The sequence below is a fragment of the Carassius gibelio genome, chromosome A25, assembly GCF_023724105.1.
Source record: "Carassius gibelio isolate Cgi1373 ecotype wild population from Czech Republic chromosome A25, carGib1.2-hapl.c, whole genome shotgun sequence".
NCBI classification, from domain to species: Eukaryota; Metazoa; Chordata; class Actinopteri; order Cypriniformes; family Cyprinidae; genus Carassius; species Carassius gibelio.
Window position 1 is genome coordinate 2,805,133 of NC_068395.1, and position 18,564 is coordinate 2,823,696.

Consider the following 18,564-nt stretch of genomic DNA (forward strand, 5'->3'; position numbering starts at 1 on the left):
ATAGATCAGAATAGAGTATAGGGTTTCTGTATGAGATGGCACAGGCTTTCCAGCAGTGCAGTTTTAGCAGCATGTGTCTCTGCTCAGCCATTCACCTCACAATCATTTTAGTGTTTGAAGCCGGTGTTGAATCTCACATCACCTCAGCATCGCTGGCCAGCGTTTCCTCAGGTAAAACCAAACAAACGAGAAACAGGCCAGAATCTGGATTTATATGTCTTGTTATGTTCCCTTCTGAGACCAAAACTAACTTTATGTTGGCAGTTTCAGAGTAAATCGAGCAAACGTCAGTCTTGCTGACAGCATCAGACCTCTGGCTTTAGTCGCATGAACACTAACACGCTGCTCCACCTCAGCTACACACAATACATAAACTAGCACATCTCAAGTCATAGTACTGGTGCGCTAAAGGTTTCCAGTGTTTTCCTTTGGTATTCAGATTCCATTTCCTAAATGGGTCTGTTAATGATTTTTGGAGTGCTTTTGAGGTAGAAATATTTGTAAACAAAATGTGTGATTACTTTGTGAAATAATGGGATAATTTCCCATCCACTACAAGAACAATCAGCGAACTGATTTACATCTCGTGAGAGTTGAGAACAAAACACAGTAAGGTGCAAGATATGTGCTCGTTTCAACTGAAACTGAATGTCTGTAACGATAGTGGTTGTGCTATATGGTTTTGATTCACTAAGAAGAGCTGGTTCATAAGAATCATTTCTTGGAATCGTATTGTCTGCACTGTTTCTGCTTTCGATTTGGTTCACTAGCAAGAAAGAGCCATTTGATTGGGAATTATTTAGTCTGCACTATGTGTGCAGTACTGTATGTGTTCAATTCAATAACAAGAATTGGTTTGAAAGAGTCTTGTCTGCACTGTTGGTGCTCTATAATGTATATTTGATTTGCTAACAAAAATTGATTCAAAAGAGTCATTAGTTTGAGAATGATTCACTCTGCACTGTTTATATTCTATGTGTTTGGTTGACAAATTAGAACAGGTTCAAAAGAGTCATTTGTTTGTGAATGATTCAGTGTGCACTGTTTATATTCTATGTGTTTGGTTGACAAATTAGAACAGGTTCAAAAGAGTCATTTGTTTGTGAATGATTCAGTGTGCACTGTTTATATTCTATGTGTTTGGTTGACAAATTAGAACAGGTTCAAAAGAGTCATTTGTTTGTGAATGATTCAGTGTGCACTGTTTATATTCTATGTGTTTGGTTGACAAATTAGAACAGGTTCAAAAGAGTCATTTGTTTGTGAATGATTCACTCTGCACTGTTTATATTCTATGTGTTTAGTTGACAAATTAGAACAGGTTCAAAAGAGTCATTTGTTTGTGAATGATTCAGTGTGCACTGTTTATATTCTATGTGTTTGGTTGACAAATTAGAACAGGTTCAAAAGAGTCATTTGTTTGTGAATGATTCAGTGTGCACTGTTTATATTCTATGTGTTTGGTTGACTAATTAGAACCGGTTCAAAAGAGTCATTTGTTTTGGAAACATTTGGTTTGCATTGTTTGTGCTATATTGTACGCGCTTAATTCGCTAACAAGAATCTGTTCAAAAGAGACATTTGTTCAGAAATCATTTGGTTTGCACTGTTTCTGCTGTATATGTTTGATTTGCAAATGAAAATTCATAAAAAAGAGTCATTTTTTTGGGGAACTATTTAGTCTGCACTATGTGTGATGTACTGAATGTGTTTGGTTCACCAACAAATATTGGTTTAAAGGATTTGTTTGTCTGGGAATCATTTGGTTTGCACTGTATATGTTTGATTCATTAACAAGAACCAGTTTGTGAGTCGTTTGCTCTTTTGCTTTATCTGTTTGATTCATTAACAAAATTGGTTCAGAAAAGCCATTTTTGGGAAATCCTTTGGTCTGAACAGTTTGTGCTGTATGCATTTGATTCACTAACAAGATCCAGTTTCCCAGTTTTCCTCATGACCAACTTAGGACCAGCTCAAACCAGCTCAAACCAGCTGCCATGCTTCAGAACATACCTATGCTGTTTTTCCAACAGGGGAATTTAGATAGATGCTAATGTTTACATACAGTACAAACACAACACGGGGGTCTGAGATCTCAAATGCATTATGCTGTGGCAGTATGTACTAATATTGGTGTACCGCAGGAGTTTTCGGCAGGGGGTCCGCAACGGTATCACAGGGGTCCGTCAATGATTAAACAGAAATACAATATTAAATTAACTTCAACCAAATGTTAAATCTTGCATCGCGTCTACCACATTAAAATGTATGGATTCAAAATAAAACGCACACGTTTGTATCAGTACGGATTATCTGAATGACTTTGCTAAGATAGCATCATAGAAAATTATGCAAATTTGCTACTATACGTATGATATTATAGGTCGGGCTTGAAATATAATCAGTTTTATGCAATAATAAATACTTAAAGGTATGTGTGAATTGCCTGTTTTTGAGATTTAACCTGCAAGTTTGAGTTTGAATATGATTATGGTTTTTTAATATAACAGTAATATTTTTTTTTTGTATTATACAGTGTGTCATGTTGTGTGTGTCAAACAAGTGCAGTGCTGTAGAGAATAATTTCCCCCTTGGGGACAGTGAAGTTAAAGTTAAACTTAATATTTACTCGTGACCTTCAGAAAGCATATTCATGTAGCAGCTGCCGTTTTGTGACATGAAAACTTGAATGTTTTTAAGTGTGATGGATTTTTTGATGGAGTCTGACGTGCGTCTTTCCGGAAGAGCTGAAAGGAAACATCTTGTGAGAAGATGCCTTGAGTTTTTGTCTCTTTTGCTGTCTTCTGTCACTCTCTGTCACCCACATTCACTCCGTCTCTGGTATAAATCACTGGGAAATGTGTGTGTGTTTCCGTCTGGTGTAACTCTGTGTCCTCTGAGCCCTGGAGATTCGGGGATACGGGTGTCGAAGGAGGGAAAAAAGAAATGGCTTTCATTTCTTTTGTCTTCAAATGAAATTCTCCTGACTTTTTCCCTCCTCTCTGACACACTGATTAATTCCAGCATGTTGTCTCTTTACATTAGGACGCGAGCGGACCGGACCGCGGCTAAGCAAACCAATCTCATCCTGTTGCCATGGGAGCACTTTCCTCGCACCGTTGGTAGCTGGAGCTCGGCCCATCACCAGATCGAACGTGTACCAACTTCCTGTTCCTTCTGTGAGGGCTGTGAAAGAGCTCAGATGGAGCCTTTTGCTCAGACTCTGGTCTACTTGTAGTTTATATACAGTATGATTGTTATAGTTAACAAACTAACTTGAAAAAAAATGTTGCTTAAAATTGAAAAACTGAATTAAAAATCAAATGTGAAAATAAAGGCACCAAGGCAAAATTTCTAATTTTCATACATATGTATTAAAATAACTAAAACTGAAAAAAATAATAATAATAAAAAAAAAAAAAAAAAAATATATATATATATATATATATATATATATATATATATATATATATATATATATATATATATATATATATATATATATATATATATATAATTGTTAATTTAAAATAATTTAAACGCACAAAACTACAAACTGGGAAAAATAAAAATAAAAGTATTTCTGTGATATTAAAATTAAAGTGGTGCATTGCTGCCACACACATATAATTTTTTATACTCAACTATGTCGTAATAACGAGATGTCATTTAAAAGAAATGTACCTTGTTATTGCGAGAAAATATTTTGTTTAAACAACATGATATCTTGTTAGTCTGAGAAAATGTCATTTAAATGTGATTATGAGAAAATATTTTGTTTTAATGGAATAGCATATCGTTATTATAAGAAATGTTGTTGTTTTAATGACAAAATGTTATGAGAAAATGTATTTTTAGCAAGAAAATTTTTATTTTAACAACAGAATAATTTTAATGACATAACATTATTATCATGCAAAAATGTACTTTATGTAGCAGCAATGCACCACCGTATAAATCAACACTAATATACAGTATATTGTGATGTTTCTTATGGGCATGTGCAGAAAAAAAAGGATGAATTGTATGATTGACACTTCAAGAGAGGAGATATGATTTTTGCTAATTATTTTAATGTCTTCAAACAAATGCTTTTGTCCTATTAAAAATGTTTTAAGGAATTGCTTTAATGTCACAGATAAAGCTTCTCCACTACTTTATAGACATCGCTGAAATAGGTGTGTGGAGACATCAGATCCGTCTCTGTGACACATCAAGATGCTGTGAGCAGATGATAAAAAAATATATATATAATAATAATTTGGGGAGTGGCCAGAAGTGTCAGCCAATCAGAAACAGACTCTGCCTTTCAATGATGGTGCATGTACATCCATTCAGGTTCTATTAATGAGTCTTTTGAGTATTTTGAGGAAGGAATATTTTGGAAACGAAGTGTGATTTAATTGCAAAATGGTGGAATAATTTCCCATCAACTACATTAACAGTCATGAGGTACACAATGATTTGAGTCTCAAAGTCTTCAGTACAAAAGAGTCAGTTGTAAGTCGTACAGTTAGTGTTTTCTTTGTAATTTTTTTGGCAATCAGTTGGTCTACACTGGTTACACTGTATGTGTTTCAGTCACTGCAAAGAACTGGTTCATAAGAGTCAATTGTTTTAGATTCATTTGGACTGCATTGGTTGTGCTGAACAATATTTGTTTCGATTTAGCGAACAAGAACTGGCTTCTAAGAGTCATTTGTTCAGGAATCGGCTGGATTACACTGGATGCACTGAATGTTTTTGATTCACTAAAATCATGTTTGAACAAAACGGCCTACATCGGTGGCCTGTGCGTAGCTTATAGCTTTAATGTTTTCTTTGTTTTTGTCCTTTTGATTAACAGGTATCTTGAGATCAACCGATAGGAAGACAAGACGAGAACAGCCAGAAGACTCAAATTCAGCTGGTGCCGTCTCCACCTGAGCTCTGTGTTAATGCACCGAGTTGCTTCAATCCTTTACAACACCGCAAACAACCTGCAGGTAAACCACGAGCTCGACTTTCAGCTCTTTTCTGAGGATTATCAATGCTCATTGTGATTTATTGTTTCCGAATTTCATTTTTTTGTGAACATTTTGGTCTTTCTATCTTTATAAATGCTGTAAACCACATCACACGGTTAAAGGAGTAGTTCACCTAAAAATGAAAATTTGCTTTAAAAGTGCTCATCCTCAGATCATCCAAGATGAGTTAGTTTCTTCATCAGAGCAGATTTGGAGAAATGTAGCACTTTTTCACCAGTGGATCCTCTGCAGTGAATGGGTGCCGTCAGAATGAGAGTCCAAACAGCTGCTAAAAAAAACATCACAGTAATCCACATCACTCCAGTCCAGCAGTTAACGTCTTGTGAAGTGAAAAGATGTGTGTTTTTAAGGAACAAATCCAACCATGAGTTCATAATGCATGGAAAAAGTCCATCCGCTGTTTTCCTCTCACATCAAAATCATTGTAAACGGTTCTTTTTTCTCCCCTTTTTTTCACTGGAAGAAGCAATATTATGGATTATGGACTTGAAGCAACAGTTTTATTCTAAACTATCTGATGGACTGGAGTGCTGTGGATTATTGTGATGTTTTTATCAGCTCCTTGGACTCTCATTCTGACGGCACCCATCCACTGCAGAGCATCCACTGGTGACACAGTGATGTAAAAGTAATGCTGCATTCCTCCAAATCTGTTCTGATAAAGAAACAAACTCATCTGCATGCTCAGTGGCCTGAGGTCGAGTGCATTTTCAGCAAATGTAATTTCTGCATGAACCGCATGTAATGCTCAGCCTCAGGTGGCTCATCGGTTTATTCTGACCCGCCCGCCACCATCTGTCCCGTGGCCCCGTGATGCCGTCTCCTCTGGTGTTGTATTGGAGATGCCCATCGACGTTCCCCCTCTTAATCAGCGCACCTGTCCCAAACAGATGTCCACAGGGATTCTGTTTATTGATCACGTGTGCCGCTCGACCTCCTTGACGGGAGTCACAGGATGAACTCCTGGGGTCTGTGAGAGGAAATGAGAAATCGTTCTTGCTCATATCATTTGGTTTTTATTTCTATATATGTATCTGATAAGCTTGCATGTGCTGGCTCTGTGTTTTATTTGTGTGGATCAGGGCTGACTCAGGCTAGGCTCCGCAGCTGTTTCTCAGATTCAGTCCAGCAGCCTCGAGCGAGAGGAAAGAGAGAAGCATTGACAAAACGCTTCAGACGGCCTGTGAGAGTGAAGTCTGTACACTGTATCCAGGGTCTCAGGGTGATGCACCTGTCGGCCGAGTGTCTGGAGTGATTCTCACACCGAGGGCTTCTGTCTTCAGGCGATGGCTTGTTAGTTTGGAGGGGAATGTGTGTTAGGAGCTCTGGGTTCAGTGGTTAAAGTCAGCATCAAATGCATATGAAAATGTTGTGTGTATTTCTGATACGGATGTAGGATTAGGTTCATTAGGAATTGATTTGATGGTAGAAAGTGGGCATTTCACGAGAATGAAGCCAGAGTGAGTTTGTCATGGCAAAAAAACTTTATAGAAAGTTTTAAGCCATCATCTCTTGAACGTTATACAATTTTATTTCATATACTTTTAATATTAATAACACTTAATTTGATTTCAAATGTTCAAATCTTGGTTAAGGTTTGGTTAAAATGTTTGGAAGTTTAATTAAGCTTTAGTTTGTTAAAGTTTAAGTTACATTAATGACATTTTGTCCATATCGACTCAAATTAAATTACATGGTTTCAGAACCATAAACAAATCTGGAAAAATAAACGTTAATCATTTGCAGTGATTAATTATTGTAGTAGCATGAATGATAAACAGCTGTAAATGACCTTGTTATCTAGTGGGAAGATTATAGAAAGATTCAGAAACATGTTTTTCACCATCCAGTCGATTCCAGATGGATAAAGTCAAGTCACAAATCTCATTATCAAAGTTAAATGGGTTGCAAATGTCCATTGCGATTCACTTCAGATCATGTCTATAGCATGTCTGTGAGGTCACTGAAGTTCAGACCTCAGTCAAATTTAATGTTCAAATATAACATTTGTTCTCTAAATGACTAATCTGCTATTTAAAGCTCCTCTTTTGAGTGTATATGCATGTATAATTAAGTTTAGACCGTTTTTGAAGTCATTTCAGTTTATTTTTTATTTAATATTTTTGTTTTTATTTATTTTCAGAGCAATATCTGGCAACACAGCCAGAACTTACACTGATAGCAATCAAAAGAGCCCACAGACGTGTTATTGCTGACAGAATACCACAAAATAAATCCATTGTATCTGATCAGAAACGTTATCAAGGCATATCAAAACAGTAGCATGTAACACTAATGCAGAGATCTGTAGAACAAGTATGTTATGTCTATGCTGTTTCATATTTTAGTCATGCTAACAACATTCATAAGGGCATTAGACAAAGTTATCATCTATGTAGTAATGGTTATTAATGAAAACTATAATAGGACTACTGTATGTATCATTGAATGAATAATAAACAACTGATAAAATGATATATCCCTAACCTAAAGTAATGGTGCAATGTGATATTATTTAACGATGCTCATTCCTCCAAAACAGCATCTAAATATCAGTCTCTTTTAAAGTGTTTAGTGTATGTGGGGTTATTATAGCACAGCTCCCACCCAGACCCTGGCTACAGCAATGCTCCAGATAATGAGTAGCTTGACAAACTGCAGTTTTAAAATATCTTCCCCAACACACTCTCCACCGACGACAGGAGTGAAAAGTGCAGATGAGGAGAAACAGAAGCGTTTTTGTTGTTGATTACTGGCATGCTGTAATTTGAACAAGAGGTGGTCTGACTCACTCCAAAACGACCGTCCTTTACAGTGCATTCAGTTAGCTTTGAGTTCAACTAAAGAGAGGACAGCCGCTTAATTAGCAGCGTTTGTTTTAAACATGGTAAATGATTATCTGTGTGCTGGGCTGCTGTTCTTCTGCTGGCCTTCAGGACGAGGCGATGATTGAATGTGTAGAGCCGGTAGCACACACACACACACACACACACACACACGGTTAGCTTGATCCCTGCTAATCTCGTCAGGCATCAATATGTTTGGTCAGTGCAGGTATCAGCAATTGATTTTTCTTCTCTGGTTCAGTGCGATTCAGAGCCAAAAACCAATGGAATCCAGATCTCGTCTATCTCTACTTTTATTCATCGTGTTCTTGTTTCTCCTTCCCTCTGATCAGATCTTCTCCTCTCGTCTTGTTTTTTATCTCGCCTCACCCTGTTCTGAGTTTGGGCCAGCTGAGATTTAACATTAACATGCTTCTTCATGTGGAGCTCGGAGGACATACTCAAACCTCTTGTACTTGTCTGGGCAGTTCTTGATATACCAAGCATCAATATTAATAACTGTTTCTCATTCTTATTGTTCAGATCCCTACAGACACAGATGATTCCTCAAATCATTGATGGATGGATAGATAGATGACTAGTTGGATGGGTGGTTGTTGGATGGATGGATGGATGGATGTTGGTTAAATAGTTGGATGGGTGGTTGTTAGATGGATGGATGTTTGGTTGGATGGATGGGTGGATGTTGGATGGAAGGATGTTTGGTCGGATGGATGGATGGGTGGTTGTTGGATGGAAGGATGTTTGGTTGGATGGATGGGTGGTTGTTGGATGGAAGGATGTTTGATTGGAATGATGGATGGGTGGTTGTTGGATGGAAGGATGTTTGGTTGGATGGAAGGATGGATGGGTGGTTGTTGGATGGAAGGATGTTTGGTTGGATGGATGGGTGGTTGTTGGATGGATGGATGTTTGGTTGGATGGATGGGTGGTTGTTGGATGGAAGGATGTTTGGTTGGATGGATGGGTGGTTGTTGGATGGATGGATGGTTGGATGAATGGATGATGGTTAAATATTTGGATGGGTGGTTGTCGGATGGATGGATGTTTGTTTGGATGTTGGATGGATGGATGGATGTTTGGATGGATGGATGGGTGGTTGTTGGATGGATGGATGTTTGGTTGGATGGATGGGTGGTTGTTGGATGGATGGATGATGGTTGGATGGATGGATGGTTGGTTGGATGGATAGATGGATGGATGGATGTTGGTTAAATAGTTGGATGGGTGGATGTTGGATGGAAGGATGTTTGGTTGGATGGATGGATGTGTGGTTGTTGGATGGAAGGATGTTTGGTTGGATGGATGGATGGGTGGTTGTTGGATGGATGGGTGGTTGTTGGATGGAAGGATGTTTGATTGGAATGATGGATGGATGGGTGGTTGTTGGATGGAAGGATGTTTGGTTGGATGGATGGGTGGTTGTTGGATGGAAGGATGTTTGGTTGGATGGATGGGTGGTTGTTGGATGGATGGATGTTTGGTTGGATGGATGGGTGGTTGTTGGATGGAAGGATGTTTGGTTGGATGGATGGGTGGTTGTTGGATGGATGGATGGTTGGATGAATGGATGATGGTTAAATATTTGGATGGGTGGTTGTCGGATGGATGGATGTTTGTTTGGATGTTGGATGGATTGATGGATGTTTGGATTGATGAATGGGTGGTTGTTGGATGGATGGATGTTTGGTTGGATGGATGGGTGGTTGTTGGATGGATGGATGATGGTTGGATGGATGGATGGTTGGTTGGATGGATAGATGGATGGATGGATGTTGGTTAAATAGTTGGATGGGTGGATGTTGGATGGAAGGATGTTTGGTTGGATGGATGGATGTGTGGTTGTTGGATGGAAGGATGTTTGGTTGGATGGATGGATGGGTGGTTGTTGGATGGATGTTTGGTTGGATGGATGGGTGGTTGTTGGATGGAAGGATGTTTGATTGGAATGATGGATGGATGGGTGGTTGTTGGATGTAAGGATGTTTGGTTGGATGGATGGGTGGTTGTTGGATGGATGGATGGTTGGATGAATGGATGATGGTTAAATATTTGGATGGGTGGTTGTCGGATGGATGGATGTTTGGTTGGATGTTGGATGGATGGATGTTTGGTTGGATGGATGGATGGATGGGTGGTTGTTGGATGGATGGATGTTTGGTTGGATGGATGGGTGGTTGTTGGATGGATGGATGATGGTTGGATGGATGGATGGATGGTTGGTTGGATGGATAGATGGATGAATGGATGATGGATAAATATTTGGATGGGTGGTTGTTGGATGGATGGATGTTTGGTTGGATGGATGGGTGGATGTTGGATGGATGGATGGATGTTTGGATGGATGGATGTTTGGTTTGAATGGATGGATGGTTGGTTGGTTGGATGGATGGATGGATGGATGGATGGATGATGGTTACGTAGTTGGTCAAAGGAATTTATGGATGGATGGATGGTTAGATTGTTAGGTGGTTGAATGGATGGATAATGGTTAGATGAATGGATGAATGGATAGATAGATGGTTAGGAAGTTGCTGTAGAGTTGCCATGGTGGTTGTTCTCCCTAGAACAATCAATGCCAATAAAGAACCTTGATTTTTAAGAAATGTTTAAGGGAAACGGTTCTTGTAAGAACTGTTCATTCAAAGGTTCTTTGGAGAACCCAAAGTGGCCATTCTGTGGCATCACTGAAAAACCCCACTCTTGGAAACTTTATTTTTAAGAGTGATAGCAACTTCAGAACTTTCTCCTTTGGTATTGTATACACTTCAGAAGGTTCTTCTTCAGCATCAGGCTAAAAAAAAATTATCTTGAGACTTTATTTTTGAGAGTTGAGTTCATAAATCTTTACACTCATGGACTCATTTGGCAGGAACGGACATCTGTGAGTGTCTGAACAGTTTCTTTATCCTTCCTTCTGTGCACAGGTTAATAAACAGAACGCAGGAATGGCTGGATAACTCATTGAAATAGCAATAAACAAGGTTTGTTCAAATCAAATCTCACCGATTTAAAAAGATACATTCTCAGATCTAGACAAAACTTCATGAAAGTGTAAGCTGAGCTGTAACTCTAACAAGCTTGGAGATTAATTGATATGATCTTCATCAGTTTGATAACTGAATCACAGTCCAACATTTGTGATGAATGAAGTCATCATGGTGAGTCATGGAATGAATGGTGAAGAAACGTTTAATCGGCGTACATCAGTGTGCTTCGCTTCAGTTTGTTTTAAAGAGATTGGTTTCAGGTTCAAGGGACTGACAAACCTTTAATGTGCTGGTAAAATGAAGCAAGTAAAGCTTCAGTAGTTTCTGTCATGCTGCCGTCGCGCCCCATGGAGAGACACACAGAGACGGAGTGATACAGACAGCGAGAGTCCTTTTGGGCCACAGTATGTGATCAAATATAGCCCCATCTTCACACCTCATAAAACTCTGTTATGTCGCTTTCAGACTCCAAAACCAACGAGAGGAAATGGCTGCTTGTCAGAAATGGCAGAGCTTTATTGGAAATGTTTCTCCTGGTTAAAATCCTCAGGAGAGCGCTTGATTACCGCTGAACGAGTGCGGGACATGCTGTTTGTGACTGTGAAAGCCGACCGTCTGAGGTCTGTTTATATGTAGCTTATTCAGGCCACCAACAGTGGAAGAGAGCATCTGACCCCTGACCAACAGCGCTTTGCTTTCTCACGTTTCTTTCAGAAGCAGCTTATATCTGAAATTGGTGATGCCACAATAGACCAGCACACAAGAAGTACCAGCTCTTCCACAGAAAATGAGTCCAATGCAGGTTTGCTAATGCTTATCTAGTTTATTTGCTATGAGAAGTCTCAAAAATTGCTTAAATAATTAATAATTCTATGCGATAAGCAGATTGATTATTTTATTTACACATAAATGACCAAAGTTGTAATTGAAATTCTATGCTATTAAGTAAATAAGTAGACGAACATTTAAGCAAGAAGAGCAACCTCTAAACTTCTTCTGTGAAGGTCATAGTTTGATCGTCTGTAGGAGAAAGCGAGACTCGAGACTTGTGAGCGGATAGGCTGGAGCTCTCCTGTTTACTGTCTTTCTCTCAATCCATTCTGATGGGATTTACAAGCAAGCAGTAATCCGTAACCGCTGCAAAATCTGCGGCCTACTACGCAATTCTGTCTCCCTCCCTCTCCTTTTCCTCTTTCCCCTCTTAATACTAAAAATAATTTATCTGCTTCAGTGGAGGACGCTGGTTTTATCCCCAAATCTGGGCTGAAAAGGGACATGTGTCTGTTGGCAGCAAGTATTGTGTAGAATTAGACTGTGACAGTCTCAAAAAGGCACCTCTCTCTCACTTTATTTCTCTCTTCTTCAGCTAAAGCGTTTTAAAAATGTCAAGGATTTACCCTGTTGCTAAGCGGTTCACAGACTTGGCGCTGTTTTCCCGGTCCGTCATATGAAGTGTCGCGGGCGCAGGAGTCTGTCGGCCATCTGGAAGCAGCTTCTGCCTGACAACCCACTTCAGATTCACACACACATCTGTGTGTGCATGCTCACTGACTCCAGGCCTGAAAACACCAGCACATCTGTCATGAGGGGGCTTCTGGACCTTTTAAATTTGCAGCATCAGCGCCATATTGTCATTATTGTTACATGTTTTCAGAAACGAGGAATGCTTTCTTTCTATCAGTAAATGTGAATGTACATTTACATTTATGCATTTAGCAGACGCTTTTATCCAAAGAGACTCACAGTGCATTCAGGCACTTTTTTTTTTTAAGTTTTTTTTTTTTTTTTTACCTAACATGTGCTCCCTGGGAATCGAACCCACAACCTTGCGCTGCTAACACAATGCTCTTCCAATTGAGCTACAGGAACACGTTGTGTAAATGTAAATGTGTATGTAAGTGTAAACGCGCTCTAAAACTATGCAGTAAGTGAGCATGTGGCCTCAGAAGTGTGTTTGCTGTAAAACCATCAGTTTAATTCCTCTGTGACCCTTGATGATTGTGAATGAATCACTCTGAGGGCTTAGAAACCCTCCTAGCTCACTTGGCTAAAGAAGCTGGGGGAAGTGTTTAGTAGTGTGGAGCTGCTGCTCGTCTCGCGTCTCGTGCTCGTGTCCTGACGGGCAGATGTGGGTGACAGAGCGTCTCTCATTTCTGTGTTTAAACACTAGCCGAGCATCTCCTCCCCGCCGATATCACATCTGCTGCTCACAGCCGTGGGATTGAACACAGATGCCGAAGAAAGCAGAGCCCCTCGCTGGAGGAGAGGGTGGGCAGAAATATAGATCAATGGCTTTGTCGTGCATATTATAAAATAGTAAATTCATATGTATACAGTACATATGTATATGTAGGTATACATGTATGAATGTGTATAAATAAATAATTATTATAATATTATTATAAATAAATAATAAAATTATAAATAATATTGTGTGTATATATAATCACATTCTAAAATATTAAAAGCTATTTTATATATATATATATATATATATATATATATATATATATATATATATATATATATGTATATATATATGTATATATATATATATTAGGGGTGTAACGGTTCACAAAATTCACGGTTCGGTTCGATACGATACACTGATGTCACGGTTCGGTTCGGTTCGGTTCGATACGTTTTAGATACAGCAAAATGTAAAAACATCTCAACTTTTCAGAATGCCGCAAGCGCACCGCGGGTCATGTGACAAGAACTAACCAATCAGCTTCATCCTTTCCCGTAACAACGTTGAGAGCTCAGCCAAGATGAAGGATCAGCTGATCATAGTTGTATATGGATTGCAATTTTGAAATAAATTTAGTAGCAGAGCTACTGCAAGCGATTTTTAGAGCTGCAAATCCATTTATCCTTCGCTGAAATTTCCGCGTCTCATGGAGAGAGCACGTCATTGTTGCTTAGCAAAGACAGACGCCTCATGAGCGCTTCTGCCCGAGCGCTTTGGAAAGGAGGAGAAAGACGCGCTTAGCGTTTTCCATGCGTTTTTAGGCACGATATGTGAACGGCCCCTAAGGCGCTCGCTCACTCAGCACGCGCTGAAGGCTCGTTGCAAAATGTCGAATGCCTTTAACAGACCAGAAATATAAGATCCTAAAATAACCAACAGGTCTGGTGTTTGGGTTGGATTCCCTGTAAGCTATAGTTTCTAAATGCTGCAGGGATAGTTTGCTGCGTGCATGTTTCTCCTTTTTTTCGTCTTTTCCCAGATAGTACTGACGCATATATCCCAGATATTCACGCTGGTGTTTTTTTTTTTTTTTTTTAATTCCCGCTGGTGTACCCTGTCATGTTGCAGATGCGACATACCGTTGTTTTTTTATCCACCACTCTCTTGCCATCACCATTATAGCTTAAAGGGAATCCAAAGTGCACCCAAACACCAGACCTGTTGGTTATTGGAGGATCTTCTCATTTCTAGTCTGTTAAACGCATTGGCTATTTTGCAACGAGCCTTCAGCGTGTACTGAGTGAGCGAGCACCTGCTGAGTAGCCTAACATAAACATATAAGATGGTGTTTTTTTCTTCTTCGGGAGTGTCAGGGGCGTTGCCTGTTACGTTGTTTGGGTTATTGGGCTACCTTGTTGAACGCATATCATTATATTTCTCTCTCTCTCTTTTTTTTTTTTTTTCAAATATAATTAATTACTCCAACGAACCGTTCGGTATACATAATGCGTACCGCGTACCGAACCGAAAGCGTCGTACCGAACGGTTCAATACGAATACGCGTATCGTTACACCCCTAATATATATATATATATATATATATATATATATATATATATATGTTATACATACACAATTAATTAATGCATTAAATTTAGTACACTATAAACAACCATATATTTATATCTTAACCAAAGTATAAAAAAGTAAATAAATATAATAAATACCATAAATTTTTATAGATATATTATATTATTAGAAATATTAAAATATTCAATATAATAAAATTATAATTGTATATCTATCTATCTATCTATCTATCTATATATCTATCAAGTATATATATATATATATATATATATATATATATATATATACAATTAATATGTAAAACTATGTATAAAATATAAAACGTCTCAGGTTACGAATGTAACCATGGTTCCCTGAGAGGGAACGAGACACTGCGTCCTCTGAAGGGACACTATGGGGAACACCTCGTCGTGACCCGTGTCTGAAGCATACTTTGAAAAACGCCAATGTGTTGGCCGGCGACAGCCTCTGACGTCGCTACCGGCGCGACTATAAATACGCGCCCGTAGGACCCGTCACTTATCTTCTTCGTGAAGCTTGCGTCCGAAGCATGGCAGGGAGCTAGAGGACGCAGTGTCTCGTTCCCTCTCAGGGAACCATGGTTACATTCGTAACCTGAGACGTTCCCTGTCAAGGGAACTTCGAACTGCGTCCTCTGAAGGGACACTATGGGGAACAGTATACCCACGCCGCCATGCTGAGGGGAGTGCAGGCCAGAATCATGGCAAACACTAAGTACCAACTCTACCATTTCACCGGGAGTCGCCCCTGGGACGGTTCGACGGCTGTCCATGACATTATCCCTTATGGCCAAAGGCCTAAGCTACATACCCAACTTACCTGAAGGGCCTCGGCCCGGGGTAGAGCTGAAGGCTTGGAATCACGAAAGATTCCTTTAAAGGGATACGGCTAAGAACTTAGCACTGTTTATTACCAAGTCTTGCCTGTCACAAAGGAGGGGCTCTCGTGGCACTCTGATAGAGCAGCTCGTAGATGGAATGGCCCGGGAGCAGAGCAATTGGAGGACGGAACATACAGATGAAGCCTCGGCCACGCCTGTACCATGGCGTCCAGCCCCAATGGAGCTGGATGAGTCAGAGGAAGCCAGAGGGGATAGTGCGACGCTCTCTTGAGCCGCAAAACCGATCCACCCAGGTCTGGCCAACCTCTCTAACTCTACTTCAACACCTTGGTGCGAAGGCGCCATCCCCCGAGCCTCAGCAGGATGTCTGCTCTCACAGTGCGTCTCAAAACAGTATGTAGTACTGGAGCGCTCTGATGAAAAAACCGAGAATTCAGTCTCCCATGAGAGGAGGACTCCGAGCTCCGAGCAGCATGCTCATAGGCGACCCTTTTAGAAAAGGGGAGCGCTGCTAAACTACCGCGAGAATTGCCCACACAGCCCCCCATGTTAAGGGGCGGTGCTTGAGGTGTATTACAAATACACACTGGTTGGATGAAGCCCAAGGAACCCCGGGGCTAATTATCTTAAGAAAGGGAACGAAGCGGAGCGCGTAACCCTTACCGTACAGGATTTTAGAAAGTGCGCAGAGCCTTGCGTGCACACTTACCACTTACGTGGATTTGAGACAGTGCGCAAAGTGTTCACGTGCACACTGACCACCATGTGGTTTTGAGAAAGTACACAGGCTTAGCGTGTGTACAGAAAAAGGTTACCTGACAACCACTGTATGTGGGAGCTCACCTTCAGAGAGACCTGTGAAGCCTACTATCTGATAACCACAATATGTGGGAGTTCACCTACAGAGAGGCCTAGAGAGGCCTACTACCTGTTACCTGATAACCACCTCAGTGGAAGTTAATATGGAACTCGACTCCAGGGAGGCCTGGTGAGGCCTACTACCTGACAACCACAAACCGTGGGAGCTTGTTTTTTTTTTTTTTTTTTTTTTTTAGTGGAAACGCACAGCATGTGGGAGCTAAATCTCCAGGGAGGCCTGGTGAGGCCTACTACCTGACAACCACAGTATGTGGGAGCTCACCATCAGAGAGGCCTGGTGAAGCCTACTATCTGAAAAGACCACAATATGCGGGAGTCCACACAGCCCCTCATGTTGAGGGAAGCGATGCTTGGGGTGTATAACAAATACACACTGGTTGAATGAAGCCCAAGAAACCTCGGGGCTAATCATCTTAAGAAAGGGAACAAAGCGGGGCGCGTAACCCTTACCGTACAGGATTTTAGAAAGTGCGCAGAGCCTTGCGTGCACACTTACCACTTACGTGGATTTGAGACAGTGCGCAAAGTGTTCACGTGCACACTGACCACCATGTGGTTTTGAGACAGTACACAGGCTTAGCGTGTGTACAGAAAGGTTCCTAAGCATCGCAGAGGCGCTGGATCGCACGGGAGAGGCGAGCTCCAACCCTCAAGCGAGGGGAGCATCACCTGAGGCAGTACATACAGAAGGACTCCGTAACTACCACCTCCCCGGATGCGCCAAGCGGCCAGGCGGCCCCTCAGGGTGACCTGGCCGGATATCCATGAAATTCCCTGCAGTGCTATGCCAGTTCTGACGATCAGCCAGGCTCCTCGGGAGGGGTGTGGGACGAGCAACCGCAGAGCGCTTGCTTCCCGCACGTGGAACTCGCTCCGCGGTGGGTGTCGCGCCCTGGGGGGGGCGAACCCACGCGGCACGGCCGCCTGCCGAAAGCGTGTGATCGTGGCCAGAGCACAAGGCTGGAACTGAGCACTGTAAAAGGAAACTCACAGAGTCTGTTAGAAGACATAACCACCAGCAACATAACACCCATAAGCAGAAAGGGTTACATACTCACCCACCCTCCTGTACTGGAGTCCCGCTTTACGGGGCGTCCCCTTTTGGTCCGGACCGTCAGTAAGGAGGTCACTATGAAAATAGGACCAACCAAAAACATAACAGGTCCAGGATAGGAGACTGTTATGTGAGAAACTTTCCACCTAACCACGATCAGGTGGAGCGCTGGTGGCTACAGGGGAATTAGGCAGGGGAGAAATGAAACAGAATTTAAAAACATCCAAAAGGAAGTGACAAACTCCTAGGTATCGCTCTGATCCAGACGAGAACGCTGCCCCGTCTGAATCACATCCTTCAGACCCTGCTTACCTCTTCGTGACCCGCGATTCCTCTTGCCCCTGCCCTCAGGCGGGGGAGGAGCACGAGCCACGACACTAGCCTTCTGCGCCCGTCTTCGATCCTCAGATCGAGATGGGCCAGGACCCCTTTGTTGTTCGGGCTCTGCTACTGCGTATGATTTACCATTTAAGCGGGATGTATCCTGGAAGGGCTTAGATGGCAAAGAGGGAGATTTTAGAGAGGATGTTCCCCCACTGAGAGATAGCAAGCCAGCATCTCTTCTACAGGGGGCATCCTCTCATAGCCGTCCTCGTGCATGCCATCGATATCAGCATAACTCGTATGCTGAAACCGATGGATGCAAGAGAAAACGGCCTCTTCCATTCCTTTTCAACTTCTGCATGTAAGTCAGGCAAGAATGGAAGGCTCACCTGGGCTGCGGGCTATGGTCAGAAAAATAACACTCATCGAGTGCCTTTCTGGCACACTTCCATGGCAAGTTTATTTATTTTTATTTTTATTTTATTTAAAAACAAATTTTTTTTTTTTTTTTTTGGCCGCGGCGCGATCCATAACCTCTAACAGCTCCCCATACGCAGAGCAGGAGAAATGAGCGGCTCAGCCTCAGCTTCTTCACCACTCTCAAATATCTCCTGCTCTTTCTGGTTAGAACCCAGCAGAGCACTAACTTCAGTGTCAGAAAGGGTTAATGACAACGCATCTTCCTCTCGAAGTTCGCTCTCGTTTGCCGCCGGAGAGTGTGAGAGGAAAGTCCCTCTCTAAACTCCTCAGCGAGATCCACCTGCGATCCCCACGAGCTCATTCTCCTCCGTGCCTCGGCAA

The 18,564-nt window shown here is 41.3% G+C and overlaps 1 protein-coding gene across 6 annotated transcripts in view; it reads left to right on the forward strand.

The window, feature by feature from the left end:
- Positions 1 to 18,564, forward strand: part of LOC127946841 (plexin-B2) — a 153,923-nt gene that overhangs the window by 59,606 nt on the left and 75,753 nt on the right. For all 6 annotated transcript variants that reach the window (XM_052543657.1, XM_052543654.1, XM_052543655.1 and 3 more), the window contains one exon: positions 4,847 to 4,985. The gene's annotated coding sequence lies outside the window, so the exon portion shown is untranslated. The remainder of the gene's footprint in view (positions 1 to 4,846; positions 4,986 to 18,564) is intronic.